The following is a 19108-nucleotide window of genomic DNA, read 5'->3' on the forward strand; positions in this document are numbered from 1 at the left end:
TGACTCCCAATGTCTGTTCTTAGCTTTATTCCATTTATTTTTATGCTAACGCATTCCATAGTCCTTGCCGATGACAAGCATACCCATAACAGGATGCAGCCACCACCATGCTTGAAAATATGAAGAGTGGTCCTCGGTAATGTGTTGTGTTGGATTTGCCCCAAATGTAACAATTTGTATTCAGGACATAAAGTTAATTTCTTTGCCACATTTCTTTTGCAGTTTTACTTTAGTTCCTTATTGCAAACCAGATGCATGTTTTTAAATATTTTTATTCTACCAGGCTTACTTCTTTTCACTCTGGATTTTAGGTTAATATTGTGGAGTAACTACAATGTTGTTGATCCATCCTTAGTTTTCTCCTATTACAGCTATTAAACAAGTGTACTTGTTTCAAAGTCACTATGGGGAAATCCCTGAGTGGTTTCCTTCCTCTCCGGCAACTGAATTAATAAAGGATGCTTGTATCTTTGACTGGGTGTATTGATACACCATCCAAAGTGTAATTAACAACTTCACCATGCTCAAAATGATATTTAATGTCTGCTTTTTTTTACCCAACTACCAATAGGTGCCCTTCTTTGCGAGGCATTGGAAAACCTCCCTGGTCTTTGTGGTTGAATCTGTGTTTGAAATTCACTGCTCAACTGAGGGACCTGACAGATAATTGTATGTGTGGGATACAGAGATGAGGTAGTCATTCAAAAACCATGTTAAACACGATGATGGCACACAGAGTGATTCCATGCAACTTATGTGACTTGTTAAGGAATTGTTTTACTCCTGAGCTTATTTAGGCTTCCCATAACAAAGGGGTTGAATACTTATTGACTCAAGACCTTTCAGCTTTTAATTTTTGATGAATATGTAAACAATTCTAAAAACATAATTCCACATTGACATTATGGAGTATTGTGTGTAGGCCGGTGACACAACATCTCTATTTAATCCATTTTAAATTCAGGCTGTAACACAACAAAATGTGGAGAAGGTCAAGGGGTGTGAATACTTTCTGAATGCACTATATATTGGCAAAAGTAGCCTATTCTTTTTACCACAGTTTTACACCAGTCCCTCCTGTATAACCCAATCCTCATTAGTCTATTACAAACTGGGCATTTGGATCTGCTTGATCTCATTAAATGTCTTTGTAATGTTCTAAATTACCTGAAAATCCCAAAGTAAACTTTGGTTATTGACAAAACACACTTTTGTTCATTTTCACACAAAAAAATAAGCTTAAGAAATAGGGATCGCAGCATAGTCTATCTTTGCATCCAGAGGTGTTTGTATATTGTGTCAGAAAACCATAAAACCAACAGTTGTGATTAAGGAGGACACAGAAAGAAAGACAACCAGTAATCTTGTGGTCTTCCGGTACATACAGATGTAGGATCTTAAATTGATCACCCAGTGGTTGCAAGAAATTTCCCACACAGCAGGAAACGTGTAGTGTATTCAAGGTTTAAAAAGGCTTCTGAACTTTGTAATTTCCATTTAAATATGTCAGACCTGATTTGCAAAAATGTATCAACCCCTACAAAAAAAATTCCATTCATTATAATCCACACAATAATTCAAATGTCCTGTTGCTGCAGGATTCTTTTCCTGCTGTGAGAAACTGGTCAAATGAAGAACCTATGCCTGTAGTCAGTCTGGCCAGGAGAGCCTATACCACCTCTATAATCAGTGGTCATTATCATTCTGTCACAACAGTAAGTTTGGCAGCAGGACAGTGACAGAATGGGCCAGAGGTGATCTTAAACTTAACTGCTGTGCTGTGAGATTTTGGTATCCTACATGTTTGTTGTCTGTGTTTTGATTGTTTCTTTTTTCTTCTCTGTGACTTGACTATCATTTACACTTTCTTACGTTGTATTGTGACTTTGATATCAGTCTGTCAAACTGTTGACAAATCTCATTTTGGCTGTTACTTCAGTTTTCCCATCTGTGGTTAGTTAGCTCCCTCTACTGTTAAATGTGTATCATACAGGACAATTATGCCAATGCAGCAAAAGGCTTAAACCACTATACTGCACGATCATTAGTACAATAGTACCCTTTAGTGAATGGTACTCTTTATACATTTGATACTAGTGAAATATTTAGTTTACTATTGATAAGATGTGCACGAGGACATTTTACCTTTTGAAAACAACACTTTTGTATTTGTCATGCCCATGTTACACGATTGTAGCGTTGCAATTCAATCTTGAAATCTTGTATTGTTCTCACATCAACCGCAAAACACACAGACACACCAATGACTGTAAAGCGACCCCCCCAGCTCATCTCCTCCTCCCCCTCCCTCCTTACCTCCTCTCCTTCACCTCCTCCCCCACCCCCCCTCCCTACCTCCTCTCCTTCTCCTCCTCCTCCTCCCCTACCTCCTCCCCCTCTATCCCTACCTCCTCTCCTTCTCCTCCTCCCCTACCTCCTCCCCCTCTATCCCTACCTCCTCTCCTTCTCCTCCTCCCCTACCTCCTCACCCTATATCCCTACCTCCTCTCCTTCTCCTCCTCCCCTACCTCCTCACCCTCTATCCCTACCTCCTATCCTTCTCCTCCTCCCCTACCTCCTCACCCTCTATCCCTACCTCCTCTCCTTCTCCTCCTCCCCTACCTCCTCCCCCCTCCCCCTCTACCCCTACCTCCTCCTATCCATTATGTGATCTATAAATAGTCTCTCATCAGTAGAAAGCGAGTGGTGCTGACCCTGGCCTTCTCTCCCTCCAACCCTCCGTCCAGCAGAGAGAGAGAGGTGATTGATGGGGGCTCAGGCCCGGGCCAACCTTCCACTTGGGCCCTGCTGGCTGGCTGAATAGATAATGGCAGGTCAATGCCACTGAGGATGGAGGGATGGAGGGAGGAAAGAGGAGAGAAGAGGAAAGCACTCTAATGGTCTTGCTCACAGGTATTGCATTGTTAGTATGCAGAATGTCTCTCAGTTTCTCTCCTCTTTTTCTCCCTCTCTATCCCTTATTTCACTCTCTTCCATCTCTCTCTCTTCCATCTCTTTCTCTCTCTCTCTCTTTTCCATCTCTCTCTCTTCCAGCTCTCTCTCTTCCATCTCTCTCTCGTCCATCTTTCTCTCTCTTCCATCTCTCTCTCTCTCAATTCAAAGGGCTTTATTGGCATGGGAAACATGTGTTTACATTGCCAAAGCAAGTGAAATAGATAATAAACAAAAGTGAAATAAACAATGTGAACAATAAACATTACACTCACAAAAGTTTCAAAATAATAAAGACATTTCGAATGTCATATGTCTATATACTGTACAGTGTTATAACGGTGTGCAAATAGTTAAAGTACAAAAGGGAAAATAAATAAACATAAATATGGGTTGTATTTAGAATGGTGTTTTTTATTCACTTGTTTCCCTTTTTTTTATGGCAAAAGGTCACAAATCTTACTACTGTGATGACACTGTGGTATTTCACCCAATAGATATGGGAGTGTATAATCTGAGGGAAATATGTGTTTCTAATATGGTCATACATTTGGCAGGAAGTTAGGAAGTGCAGCTCAGTTTCCACCTCATTCTGTGGGCAATGTGCGAATAGCCTGTCATCTCTTGAGAGCCAGGTCTGCCTACGGCAGCCTCTCTCAAGATCAAGACTATGCCCACTGAGTCTGTACATAGTCAAAGCTTTCCTTAATTTTGGGTCAGTCTGTCAAGGCTGTTCAAAGGATCGGACCAAAATGCAGCGTGTTCGTAGTTCCACATATTTTATTTACCGTGAAACTAAATGCAATACACTAAATACTTGATTACACAAAAACAACAAACTGTGACGCAGAGAGAAAACACACTACTCAAAAATGAATCACCCACAAAAACAGGTGGGACAAACATCAACTTAAATATGACCTCCAATTAGAGACAACGACAACCGGCTGCCTCTAATTGGAGATCATACCAAACAAAACCAACATAGAAATACAAAACTAGAAACTGAACATAGAAATACAAAACATAGACAAACACCCCCTGTCACGCCCTGACCTACTCTACCATAGAAAATAACAACTTACCTATGGTCAGGACGTGACACAGTCACAGTGGTCAGGTATTCTGTTTAGGGCCAAATAGCATTCTAGTTTGCTCAGTTTTTTTGTTAATTCTTTTCAATGTGTTAAGTAATTATTTTCTTGTTTTCTCATGATTGGGTTGGGTCTAATTGTGTTGCTGTCCTGGGCTCTGTAGGGTTTGTTTGTGTTTGTGAACAGAGCCCCAGGACCAGCTTGCTTAGGGGACTCTTCTCCAGGTTCATCTCTATGTAGGTGATAGCTTTGTTAAGGAAGATTAGGTAATCGCTTCTCTTTAGGTGGTTGTAGAAGTGAACAGCTCTTTTCTGGATTTTGATAATTAGTGGGTATTGGCCTGATTCTGCTCTGCATGCATTATTTGGTGTTTTACATTGTACATGGAGGATAGTTTTCGTATTTGTCCCATTCTGTGAATTCTTGGTTGGTGAGTGGACCCCAGACCTCACAACCATAAAGGGCAATGGGTTCTATAACTGATTCAAGTATTTAGCCAGACCCTAATTGGTGTGTTGAATTTTATGTTCCTTTTGATGGTGTAGAAGGCCCTTCTTGCCTTGTCTCTCAGATCATTCACAGCTTTGTGGAAGTTATCTGTAGCTCAAGGTATGTATAGTTTTTTGTGTGCTCCAGGGCAATGGTGTCTAGATGGAATTTGAATTTGTGGTCCTGACAACTGGACCTTTTTTGTAACACCATTATTTTTGTCTTACTGAAATTTACTGTCAGGGCCCAGGTCTGACAGAATCTGTGCAGAAGATCTAGGTTCTGCTGTAGGCCCTCCTTGGTTGGGGACAGAAGCATCAGATCATCAGCAAACAGTAGACATTTGACTTCAGATTCTAGTAGGGTGAGGCCGGGTGCCTTCGCCAATTCGATATATATGTTGAAGAGGGTGGGGCTCAAGCTGCATCCCTGTCTCACCCCACAGCCCTATAGAAATTTGTTTTTGTTTTTTTTCCAGTTATAACCGCACACTTGCTGTTTGTGAATATGGACTTTATATTTTTCCCCCAACACCGCTTTTCATTAATTTGTATAGCAGACCCTCAAAAGCTTTTTTAAATAAGCAAAGCAAGAGAAGACTTTGCCTTTGTTTAGGTTTGTTTGTCAATTTGGGTGTGCAGGATGAATACGTGGTCTGTCGTACGGTAATTTGTTAAAATGTACATTTGTTCAGCACGTGGTTTTCACGGAGGAAATGTTGGAGTCTGCTGTTAATGATAATACAGAGGATTTTCCCAAGGTTGCTGTTGACGCATATCCCACGGTAGTTATTGAGGTCAAATTTGTTTCCACTTTTGTGGATTGGGGTGATCAGTCCTTGGTTCCAAATACTGGGGAAGATGCCAAAGCTGAGGATGAGAGTTAAAGAGTTTCTATGGATTCTATGGATTCTTTAAATACCTTGAGCTGATTTCTGATGTGCTGGTCCTTCTTTTTCCGTAGTGTATTTCTGTATTGTTTTAGTGATTCACCATAGTGAAGGCGTAGGCTCAGGTTTTCTGGGTCTCTAAGTTTTTGGTTGGATAGGTTTCTTAAGTTCGTTCTTAGGTTTTGCATTCTTCATCAAATTTTCTTCTGTTTTCTGTTTGAATATTTTCCTATGTATTTGATGAAGTCTGTGTTCCTGCTCTTAAGGCCAAAGGCAGATGACCTCAGACCTCTCTCTCTCTCTCTCTCCCTCCCATCTCTCATTCTCTCTCTCACTCTCTCTCATCCTCTCTCTCTATCATGGCTTTGGCCTTTTGACGACTAGCTTTGATTTCCTGGCTAATTCCTCCTGGTCTAGAGAATCGATCCTAACTCTGCCTGTCTGTGATCTCTCTGATCCATGTGATCTCTCTACTGCTGGGTAAGAGTAAGAGTCCACTCTCACTGTCTGTGACTGATGTACACACACACTTGCTCTAACAGGGTCATCCTTCACATGTGAATGTAGACACACATACACACACACACACACACACACACACACACACACACACACACACACACACACACACACACACACACACACACACACACACACACACACACATAACAGGGTCGTCGCTCACACACACCTTCCTGTATTGGCCCAGTAGTCATATTAACTCCATAATACCAAAGTGTGACATTTTACTGTGTGGCTCCTTAGATCTGCATCAATACCATCAGCTTCTCAAGTCAATAAAGGTGGATTAGGTAGCAGTGGAAATAAGAGGAACCAGCAAAATATAACCAGGCAGCTTGTTGTGCTTGGATACACACAGCTTATATCATTGCCAGGATGATAAATACAAGGGGTTAACTCCCATCTCCGAGGCCTGAGGGAGGCATTGAACTCTGCCTCTGCAATAATGACTTTGTCCACCGTATCGATCCGCCGTTGATCCATGTACAGTAATTCTTAGATCATCATCACCGTGATGTGTGCGTGTGTGTGGAGGGGGTTATACACTGTATATGTGTGTGTGTGTGTGTGTGTGTGTGTGTGTGTGTGTGTGTGTGTGTGTGTGTGTGTGTGTGTGTGTGTGTGTGTGTGTGTGTGTGTGTGTGTGTGTGTGTGTGTGTGTGTGTGCGTGTGCGTGTGCGTGTGCGTGTGCGTGTGTATGTGTGTGTGTGTGTGTGCATGTGTGTGTGTGTGTGCATGTGTGGGCACGGGCTCCCTACTGCAATAACTTCAATTCATATTCCGGTGCTCCATCCAGGTGACAAGTTAACGACGTGGAGGCCTTGGCCTCGATTTGGGACCAGCTCAGAAGTGTTCTAATAATTTCTCCTCGTTGGAGACGCACCTTCAGAGCAATATCTGTCCATCTCTCTCGGGAGTTCACTTATTACTTCTTTGAGCTACATTTCTTTTTAGTTTTACCTGCATTGCAGTAGTCTCTTTCTCAATTTGTCTTTCCTTGATTCCTTGCATCCTCTCGTCTCATTTGCTTCAAGTGCATTGGAGAAGAAAGTCTGAGGGGAGGGACCTTGAACTGTCTTCTCCAATACAGTTGAGAAGGAGGCAAGGAGATAGGATGTGAGGAAAGACTGAAGAAGAGTGTCCAAGACTAGTATGCATCTATCTGTCTCTGATTTGGAACGTGGCCGCTTTAGGGTCCGAGGAGACTTAGCCCGTCCTCTTTAGGCTGTGCGCTTTTTCCTGGTTGAGAGGGAGCTATATTTCATTGTCATTTCACCCTCTCCTTAGGTCGATATAATGGTGAGAGACATATAGCCCAGCCTCTGCAGTGTTCTGGCTGCAGAAGGGGTTTAAGAGTTCACACTGACAGAGTAACAAAAAAGCGGCCCTTGGGTATGAACGACGGATGGGATATGCCCTCTTTTTCCCACAATGCAATCTGTCTAGGACTGATCCTCTTAGTGCGAGACAGCAGCTGGGGTCATTGGGGTGTGCACGTCAACATGCACACACACACACACACACACACACACACACACACACACACACACACACACACACACACACACACACACACACACACACACACACACACAACAGCTGGGGCCCTTGGACAGAAGGGCAGTTTACCTTCTGTCTGGACAGAGACATAGCTCATCTGGAAGGTCCGGGGCCACAGGCTGTTTCCCTGACACCACTGTTCTTAAGTGGTGATTTAGGAGGGGACGGCTTTTCAGTCCTGTGTGTGCAGGCTTTTGTTCCAGCCTGGTGCTAACACACCTGATTCCATTAATCAAGGGCTTGATTATTGGTTAGATGAATCAGGTGTGTTTTTGCTGGGTTGGAAGAAGAACTTGAACAACACTGATTTAGGAAGCCGATGTTTACCAGACGGTGAATCTACAGGTTTCACTGGACATGTTTGTGTGAGTTGCTGTAGCTTGTCTACTAGTAATTACATTTGGTTTTCTTGTCCGTAATACACACATCTCCTCTTGCCAACAGGTGCCCATACCGTCATTTTTGCATCCACAACATAGATTGTGGAGGCCTTTTCTGCATAATACAGCCATCTTCCACTCTGTCTGTGTCTATCAGCCTGTGTGCCAGTACATTACAGCCTGTGATCTGTCACTGTTCTCTCCCATCTGTGTGTGTGTTCATCAGCCAGTTGGTGAGAGAGTGGGCTGTATTCATCAGCCAGTTGGTGAGAGAGTGGGCTGTGTTCATCAGCCAGTTGGTGAGAGAGTGGGCTGTGTTCATCAGCCAGTTGGTGAGAGAGTGGGCTGTGTTCATCAGCCAGTTGGTGAGAGAGTGGGCTGTGTTCATCAGCCAGTTGGTGAGAGAGTGGGTTGTGTTCACCAGCCAGTTGGTGAGAGAGTGGGTTGTGTTCATCAGTCAATTGGTGAGAGAGTGGGCTGTGTTCATCAGCCAGTTGGTGAGAGAGTGGGCTGTGTTCATCAGCCAGTTGGTGAGAGAGTGGGTTGTGTTCATCAGCCAGTTGGTGAGAGAGTGGGTTGTGTTCATCAGTCAATTGGTGAGAGAGTGGGCTGTGTTCATCAGCCAATTGGTGAGAGAGTGGGTTGTGTTCATCAGCCAGTTGGTGAGAGAGTGGGCTGTGTTCATCAGCCAGTTGGTGAGAGAGTGGGCTGTGTTCATCAGCCAGTTGGTGAGAGAGTGGGCTGTGTTCATCAGCCAGTTGGTGAGAGAGTGGGTTGTGTTCATCAGCCAGTTGGTGAGAGAGTGGGCTGTGTTCACCAGCCAGTTGGTGAGAGAGTGGGTTGTGTTCATTAGCCAGTTGGTGAGAGAGTGGGCTGTGTTCATCAGCCAGTTGGTGAGAGAGTGGGCTGTGTTCATCAGCCAGTTGGTGAGAGAGTGGGTTGTGTTCACCAGCCAGTTGGTGAGAGAGTGGGTTGTGTTCATCAGTCAATTGGTGAGAGAGTGGGCTGTGTTCATCAGCCAGTTGGTGAGAGAGTGGGCTGTGTTCATCAGCCAGTTGGTGAGAGAGTGGGTTGTGTTCATCAGCCAGTTGGTGAGAGAGTGGGCTGTGTTCATCAGCCAGTTGGTGAGAGAGTGGGTTGTGTTCACCAGCCAGTTGGTGAGAGAGTGGGTTGTGTTCATCAGTCAATTGGTGAGAGAGTGGGCTGTGTTCATCAGCCAGTTGGTGAGAGAGTGGGCTGTGTTCATCAGCCAGTTGGTGAGAGAGTGGGTTGTGTTCATCAGCCAGTTGGTGAGAGAGTGGGTTGTGTTCATCAGTCAATTGGTGAGAGAGTGGGCTGTGTTCATCAGCCAGTTGGTGAGAGAGTGGGCTGTGTTCATCAGCCAGTTAGTGAGAGAGTGGGCTGTGTTCATCAGCCAGTTGGTGAGAGAGTGGGCTGTGTTCATCAGCCAGTTGGTGAGAGAGTGGGTTGTGTTCATCAGCCAGTTGGTGAGAGAGTGGGCTGTGTTCACCAGCCAGTTGGTGAGAGAGTGGGTTGTGTTCATTAGCCAGTTGGTGAGAGAGTGGGCTGTGTTCATCAGCCAGTTGGTGAGAGAGTGGGCTGTGTTCACCAGCCAGTTGGTGAGAGAGTGGGCTGTGTTCATCACTATCAACTAATTTAACTAGGTTTCATCTGGTGCACCATAAAATGTAGCCCTTGGGCAGAAAGAGGGAAGAGAGAGAGGGAGAACAAAAGAGAGGAGAGATGGAGGGAGGGAGAGAGAGAGAGAAAAAAAGGATGGAAGGGAAGCGGAGAGGGGAGAGAGAGAGAGAGAGAGAGAGAAAAGAGAGAGAAAAGAGAGAGAAAAGAGAGAGAAAAGAGAGAGAGAGTTGCCTTTGGCGCTACAGATAACAATTAGTGTAGCTTGTGTCATTTTTTCTCTCTTTCTCCGCATTTCCCTCCTTCTCACCCTCATCTACAGTCTCTCTCTTTATCCATCACTCCCTCCTCCCCTCTGTCTTTCTTTTGCTCTACCCTCTTTATCTCTCTCCCTCCCTCTCTCCTCTCTCCCTTCTCCTCTCCTCTCCCCTCCCTCTCTCTCTCTCCCTCCCCTCCCCTCCCTCCCTCCCTCCCTCCCTCCCTCCCTCCCTCCCTCCCTCCCTCCCTCCCTCCCTCCCTCCCTCCCTCCCTCCCTCCTTCTCTCCTCTCCTCTCCTCTCCCTCTCCCTCCCTCCCTCCCTCCCTCCCTCCCTCCCTCCCTCCCTCCCTCCCTCCCTCCCTCCCTCCCTCCCTCCCTCCTCTCTTCTCTTCTCTTCTCCTCTCCCCTCCTTCCATCCCTCCCTCCCTCCCTCCCTCCCTCCCTCCCTCCCTCCCTCCCTCCCTCCCTCCCTCCCTCCCTCCCTCCCTCCCTCCCTCCTCCTCTCCTCTCCTCTCCTCTCCTCTCCTCTCCTCTCCTCTCCTCTCCCCTCCCTCCCTCCCCCTCTCCATTCCCTCCCTCCTTCTCTCCCCCATCTCTTAATTGGGAGCCACAGAGAGTGGTGGAAATCGCATTAACGTGGGCCCTAGCCTGAGCCGGGCCATCCATCTTATTTTTTATTACGGCGCGCCAGGGCTGCCGTTCGATTTGTCACCGGCCTCGTTCGCTGATGACGGGCATTAGTCATCGCCGAACGTTCCCGTACTACACACACACACAAAGACAAGCCCGTACACGTACACACACACACAAACACACATTCACACACACACAATGTTAATGTTATCATCTCCTAGTGACAGCTGGGTCTGTCCGGGGAGGGTAGAATCCGCCTGAAGACAGCAGAACATCCGTCAACGGAATATTTCCGCGGCCAATGGGACCCGGGACCTGCCGCTACCACGGCAATAAGCCACATTAAAGCACTTATGGGTGGTGGAGGGTGTGTGTGTGGGGTGTGTGTGCTGAGAGGGGAGGTTGTGTGTGTGTGTGTGCCTGTGTGTGTCTGCGTGCCTGTGTGTGTGCGTTGGCATGCATGCGTGTGAGTGTGTGTGAGAGAGAGAGAGCAAAGGGGCGGTGAGACAGGGAAGGGGATAGGAGGTAATTTGTTGCAATTAATTATGCTGTGAGTGTGGCTTTGTTGTGTGGGAGAGTGGTATGTCTGTTGGAATGTTGCCCTTTTAAGGCTGTGATGCAATTTGTTTGATTTATGCCCCATGCCAGCCTGAGGGTGTGTGAGTGTGTGAGTGTGTGTGTGTGCGTGTGAGATATTTAATGCATATACTTTGCTCTGCATGACAAAAATCCCTTTGCTCTGCATGACAAACACAGTTGTGTACTTTGCCTTAAGCACCAATCATCCTTTCTGACCTCACACTTGACCTTGCTCTCATCCCCGTCTTCCAGGCCACACCCCCAGGCTGTCTGCACAAATGGCCATAGGGAAGTGGGCTGGTCCATCTTCAGGCCAATGGGTTGGTCTCATGGGAGAATAATCTTCTTTTTTTTGGTGGGGGGGTTAAGGGAAGTGTGTGTGTATGTGCATGAATGTATGTGAGAGAGAGGTCTGTGTTTACAATAAAATGTCTGTCTCAACACCACTATTCTTATTCTGTTAATCTTTCATCCTAACGTTCCCTGCATTTGCCACAAGGGGTCAGTAAAATCGTACATTTCCATGCATCCATTCGAGGGCTGCTTCTCACACCAAAGTGCCAAATGGGAAAGATGTACACACAAATATCATGTAGCCCTGACTCCCAATAACCATGTATGTGTAACTACAATAGGATACTCTTACACCTGTATGTCTTTAACTCCTGACCTCTTAGTGGATGTGTGAATACAAACACATGCACGCACGCACGCATGCACGCACACACACACACACACACACACTACCAGCCTGTCCTTTGATCATTTTCAGTAGACACTCCCTCTACATGTCCAACCATTAGTCAACAGTACTCCCAGTAGGACTCACCGAGTCACAGCCAAGTTCCTCAATGACCCCCGGGGAGGAAGACAGAGTTCGAAAAAAGTCAACAAGATTTCCTATGATCTCTAACGCTAGAGTCAGTCTTTTCTACACTGCTAAACTCCTCAATTACACAGAGAGTTAGAAACAATAGACAGTCTTCTCTCTATCAGTCATTCTCACACTCTCTCCCTCTAATCATATCTCTGCTAAACGATGGCATGGGGCGAGGATATTAGGTTCCCTCTCTCCTCATCCATCATGGCCGCACTTAACGTGATCAGCTCCCCAGTTTGTTCAGTGCAAAACAATGGGGGACAGTCTCTTCCCCGCTCTAACAGAGTCAATGAGGAATTTAAATACTGCACAAGAGACTGGTGCGAGACTGGGGCTCAGAGGGGAGACTGATTAAGAGACAGGAGATGGGAGAAGATGAGGGAGAAGATCTGTCATCGACAATATGTTGGAATTATTAGAATTAAAGGGAACGTTAGTGTGGAGTTGTGTTACACCACACATACACACAAACACACCCATGCAAGCACACACACACACACCACACCACCCACTGTCTGGTATTGATGGGTAATTTATCAGAGGGGAGCTCGTTCCAACTTGATGAGAATATTACAGTAAATCATGGAGTGAAATGGCCTGATTAAGACAACAAGATTTAAAGTGAAAGTGTCCTAGGTCATTTTTAATCTTGTAACTGAAGTACCAATGGTGGAGGTGTGGCTGTTTATATTCAGAACTACATTCCTGTAAAGCTTAGAGAGGATATCATTTTAAATACTGTTAATGTAATATGGCTACACCTTAAGCCTATTCTGGTGGGAAGCTGCTATAAACCACCAAGTGTGAACAGTCAGTATCGGAATAATATGTGAAATGCTTGATAATGTATGTGATATCAATAGAGAGGTATATTTTCTGGGTGATTTAAATATTGACTTCGCTTTCATCAGGCTGCCCACTCAAGAGAAAGCTTCAAACTGTAACTACTGCCTACAATCTGTTCAGGTTATCAATCAACCTACCAGGATAGTTACAAACACTACAGGAATGAAATCATCAACATGTGTTGATCATATCTTTACTAATGTTGCAGAAACTTGTTTGAAAGCGGTATCCAAATCCATCGGATGTAGTGATCACAATATAGTAGCCATATCGAGGAAAACCAAAGTTCCAAATGCTTGGCCTAATATAGTGTATAAGAGGGCACACAGGAAGTTTTGTAGTGATTCCTATGTTGTTGATGTGAAGAATATTTGTTGGTCCATGGTGTGTAATGACGAACAACCAGACGCTGCACTTGACACATTGCTTATCCCAGTTTACTAATAAGGATGCACCTATTAAGAAAATGACTGTAAAAACGGTTAAATCCCTGTGGATTGATGAGGAATTAAAAAATGGTATGGTTGAGAGGGATGAGGCAAAAGAGATGGCATATAGTTCTGGCTGTACAACCGTATTTCAAATTGAGAAAATCATGTGACTAAACTGAATAAAAAGAAGAAAACTACACTATGAAACAAAGATAAAGGACATAAAGAACGATAGTAAAAAGCTTTGGAGCACCTTAAATGATATTTTGGGCTAAAAGGCAAACTCTCTCTATCATTCATTGAATCAGATTAATCAGATCATTCATCACAAAACCCACTGATATTGCCAACTACTTTAATGATTTTTTTTCATTGGCAAGATTAGCAAACTTAGGCATGACATGCCAGCAACAAATGCTGACACTACACATCCAAGTATATCTGACCAAATTATGAAAGAAAAGTATTGTAATTTTGAATTCCATAAAGTAAGTGTGGAAGAGGTGAAAAAATGATTGTTGTCTATGAACAATGACAAGCCACCGGGATCAGACAACGTGGATGTGAAATTACTGAGGATAATAGCGGACCATATTGCCACTCTATTTGTCATATCTTAAATTTAAGCCTACTAGAAAGTGTGTGCCCTCAGGCATGGAGGGAAGCAAAAGTTATTCAAAAATCAAATCACATTTTATTGGTCACATACACATATTTAGCAGATGTTATTGCAGGTGTAGAGAAATGCTACCTAAGAACAGTAAAGCCCCCTTAACTGGCTCAAATAGCCGACCAATCAGCCTGCTACCAATCCTTAGTAAACTTTTGAAAAAAATAGTGTTTGACCAGATGCAATGCTATTTTACAGTAAACAAAATGACAACAGACATTCAGCACGCTTATAGCGAAGGATCTTCAACAAGCACAGCACTTACACAAATGACTGATGATTGGCTGAGAGAGATTGATACGTTTGTGGGGGCTGTTTTGTTAGACTTCAGTGCTTCCTTTGACATTATTGATCATAGTCTGTTGCTGGAAAAACGTATGTGTTATGGCTTTACGCCCCCTGCTATATTGTGGATATAGAGCTACCAGAGGGTGTTCTTTAATGGAAGCCTCTCCAATAAAATCCAGGTAGAATCAGGAATTCCCCAGGGCAGCTGTCTAGGGCTCTTACAATTTTCAATCTTTACTAATGACATGCCACTGGCTTGTGTGTCTATGTATGTGGATGACTTAACACTATACACGTCAGCTACCACAGAGACTGAAATGACAGCAACACATAAAAGTGCTGCAGTTAATTTCAGAATGGGTGGCATGGAATAAGTTATTCCTAAATATTTCAAAACTAAAAGCATTGTATTTGGGACAAATCATTCACTAAACCCTAAACCTGTCAGGCAGAGCAGCACAGGGGAACCCAAGAGCAGACTCAGACCAAGAAACAGGGATGAATGAACCAAGGTATTTATTGTAACACAGGGAGATATGGAGTACAGAGCTGGGGAAGCTCGGATGAGTGGTAGGAAACTAGATGTGGAGGCTGAGGTTGGAGAGAGCTGGGTTGGAACAGTGTGAACCGGTCCGGAGAGGAATCCAAGGGAGTGGTGGTGTGGTGAATCCAGAACAGGGTAGCAGGGTGGTGAGATGTGGAACAGGAGACAGGAGACAGGAGCCAGAGTCAGAGCTGCAAAACTACAGTGAGAGGAGAAACAGCATCAGGCAGGGAAACAGACACAGCAGGGTAACATCATCTTGAATAATCATAAATATCTAGAATCATAAACTGACTGAGCAGAGATTACAATCTGGCAGAGTGAACGTGGCAGGACTGAGTATTTGTAGAGGTCTTGATTATGGAACGAGTTGCAGCTGATGAGGATCCGCTCTGGCTCCAGCACACCTATCTCCAACCACACAATCACAAACAAACAGAAAGGGAGGGAGAGAGAGAGAGAGTGTGTACTGGAGGAGTGGCTGCAGGGCAAGGAGACACCAGATGTCCACTAGGGGGTGTGGCAGGAGTAGATGTGACAAAACCTCAACTAAATCTTGTCATGAAAAAAATAAAGTATAATTGCCTTAATTTTGCTGGACCATGATATATACAAATTCAAATAATTGCATGTATTGATAGTGGTAACATTTGCAGAGTCATTCCCATGTGACAAACCCAGAGTAGGAATACTTCCCTTTTTTCAGTCATGCTCTTAAGTGGAGTCACAGAATGTTGTTATGGAGGGAAAAGAAGAGAAAATGAAGATGAGGTAAAAGAAGGAGACAGGGTAAAGAAAGGAGACAGAGGGAAGGAGGGAGACAGAGTAAAGGAGGGAGACAGGGTAAAGGAGGGAGACAGGGTGAAGGAAAGAGACAGGGTGAAAGGAGGGAGACAGGGTGAAGGAGGGAGACAGGGTAAAGGAGGGAGACAGAGTAAAGGAGGGAGACAGGGTAAAGGAGGGAGACAGGGTGAAGGAAAGAGACAGGGTAAAGGAGGGAGACAGAGTAAAGGAGGGAGACAGGGTAAAGGAGGGAGACAGGGTGAAGGAAAGAGACAGGGTGAAGGAGGGAGACAGGGTGAAGGAGGGAGACAGGGTAAAGGAAGGAGACAGGGTAAAGGAAGGAGACAGGGTAAAGAAAGGAGACAGGGTAAAGAAAGGAGACAGGGTAAAGGAGGGAGACAGCGTGAAGGAGGGAGACAGGGTGAAGGAGGGAGACAGGGTGAAATGTTTGCACATTTATAAAATATAAAAAACAGAAATACCTTATTTACGTAAGTATTCAGACTCTTTGCTATGAGACTCAAAATTGAGCTTCCATTTATCATTCTTGAGATATTTCTACAACTTGATTGGAGTCCACCTGTTGTCAATTCAATTGTTTGGACATGATTTGGAAAGGCCTTTATGGTAGCACCAATCAGGCCTTTATGGTAGAGTGGCCAGACGGAAGCCACTCCTCAGTGAAAGGCACATGATAGCCCGCTTGGAGTTTGCCAAAAGGCACCTAAAGGACTCTCAGACCATGAGGAACAAGATTCTCTGGTCTGATGAAACCAAGAGTGCCAACTGTCACGTCTGGAGGAAACCAGGCACCGCTCATCACCTGGCCAATACCATCCCTATGATGAAGCACGGAGGTGGCAGCATCATGCTGTGGGGATGTTTTTCAACTGCAGGGCCTGGCAGAGTAGTCAGGATCGAGGGAAAGATGAACGGAGCAAAGTACAGAGAGATCCTTGATTAAAACCTGCTCCAGAGTGCTCAGGACCTCAGACTGGGGTGAAGCTTCACCTTCCAACAGGACAACAACCCTAAACACACAGCCAAGACAACGCAGAAGTGGCTTTGGGACAAGTCTCTGAATGTCCTTGAGTGGCCCAGCCGAATCCGATCGAACATGTCTGGAGAGACCTGAAAATAGCTGTGCAGCGACGCTCCCCATCCTTTGTCATTATGAGGTATTGTGTGTAGATTGATGAGGGGGAAAAATAATTTAATCAATTGTATAATAAAATGTGGAAAAAGTGAAGGGGTTTGAATGCATTCCGAATGCACTGTATACTGTGGAGCTGTGGTGTGGTGGGAGGCTCCAAGCAACATAATAATGCCCTTAACCAACTGACAATTATGTATCCAAGATTGACCAAATCCAAAGATTGCAGCAAAAAGTAGCACTCTCTTGACAAACACTGCATTGTCAAAATGTTCAATGTTTTAAGTGTGATTGTGACTTGTACCTCGTTTCCTGTGTGTTCTCTCCTTCTCAAAACAAACAGGATTGACTAAAGTCATAGGCAGCATGTGTAACTCATTGCCAGTCCTCACCAATACAGACAATCTAGAGGAGACAGTAGGGAACTGGGGAACGACAAAAAGAACACTTCTGACAAGCATGAAAATACTCACTCACCCAGTAATCCAATGTAGTTATAATGGTGATATACTGCTTATCCCATGACAGACCCTAGCTCCTGTCTGATGGCATCTTAGTTATGTTGATTGGGGAAGAAGTACCTTTGACTTCATAAATCTTTTTCTGTGATAAACTGCGCCTCTAGCATTTCGCTACACCCACAATAACATATGCTACATATGTGTATGTGACCAATACATTTGATTTGATTTGATTCATTTGGATGCTTTCTCAGAAAGTCTGAGTGGACAGGTAATCTGTGGTGGTAGTTGATACTTTTCTCATGGTGTATTTTCCTTCTTCATCCAGTGGTTCCTGATGCATGTGATCTGTATTGTTGTGCTACCATGAAGGACTGGGACTGGGAGAACAATGCTCTGGGGAAGTGGATCAGTATTCATAAAGTGTCTCAGACTAAGAGGGCTTATCTAGGATCAGTTTGGCCTTTTAGATCATAATAAATAAGATGAAAGAGGGGGACCTGATCCTAGATCAGCGCTCCTACTCTGAGACACTTTATCAATACAGCCCACAGGGGCATACAGAAAGACTGCTGAAATGAGGAGGAAGTAAAAAGCCTTTGATTTGTTTTCTGACAGTTGTAAACATTGTGCTTCCTTTTCTTCCTGCATCCTCAATATAGCGCTCCAGGGTGAAGTTTCCTCTAGGTACAGATCTAGGATCAGTTTCCCGTCCCCCAATACTCATCCCCATCCCTGCGACACATCACTACAGTATGGCTATCAGTCAGCCTTGGCACATTTGTTTCATGTGTCATGCCCCAGCAGGGGAGAAACACCCCTACTAACACACACACACACAAACACACACACACACACACACACACACACACACACACACACACACACACACACACACACACACACACACACACACACACACACACACACACACACACAACCCCCGTTCCACTCCACCCCCCGCCTGCACCATGAACAGTCCCCCTATGTTGAAAAGTGTAATTGATTTTTCCCCAAAAAGCAGCATGATGCCACAGACAGTGTACGGTGATGGGAGTCATATGACACAAACCATTTGACCTGAGACAGAGACACACAGAGAGAGAGAGAGAGAGAGAGAGAGAGAGAGAGAGAGAGAGAGAGCAAGAGCTTGGCGGGATGAAGCACGTGCCTGGGGGGCTGCCAAGGCTCATTCCATCCTTCCCACTGTGAAGATTCTGTACTGTTGGGTTACAGTAGGGACAGCAGAGCGCGAGAGAGAGAGAGAGAGCGAGGGCAATGGAAGGATGATGGAGACTATTTAGGTGGCTGTCTTTGAGACAGCTGTGATACAGTATCCGTGTGTGTGTGTGTTATCATTATTGCTTCTTCAAAACCATCTGAACTGTACTTGGCTAGTATCATGGTATCCACATGACCAGGCCCTGTTTGTCCTAAATGAGAGCTCTATCTATGCCTCCTGCATACAGTAAAACTTTTTACATAGTAAATAGTTAGTCACAGGACTGCAGAATATGCCCAGAATCCAAAAAGGACCTTTTGGAAAGGGTATTGTGCTTTGTTAGATAGTGCCTGGTGGTCTATGGTGTAATTGTGTTCACATGTGTGTGTTTGCGAACGCGAGTGTGTGAGTAACTAAACCCAGTTATGATAAACAAACATTATTTACATTAGGTTAGCATTTTTAGGATAATGGATCAACAACATAATGTATGTACAAGTATATTGGAACAACAAAGCTTTTAGGATGAAAACTCTGAAATTGCAGGCCTATGAGAAAGGCTTCTTAAAAAAGACAAATAACCCTCCTTACATCTCTTTACATATCCTGGATAAAGCGCCTGCTCAATTCATAGCTATGCTAACATCCATTTCCATGTCAAATTGCTCCAATTAGTGCAAATATTAGCTCTGCTCCCTCAACAACCTCACATGAGGTTGACCTGACCGGATGCCTCTCTGAGAACTGTCGAACATGAAATAGTAGAGCTGAGTCATGTGCGACTCATCCCAGTGAGGTTACTGTGTCCAGTGGACATTCAACGGAGGCAGCCTGCG

The sequence above is a fragment of the Salmo salar genome, chromosome ssa12 (genome assembly GCF_905237065.1).
Source record: "Salmo salar chromosome ssa12, Ssal_v3.1, whole genome shotgun sequence".
Lineage (NCBI taxonomy): Eukaryota > Metazoa > Chordata > Actinopteri > Salmoniformes > Salmonidae > Salmo > Salmo salar.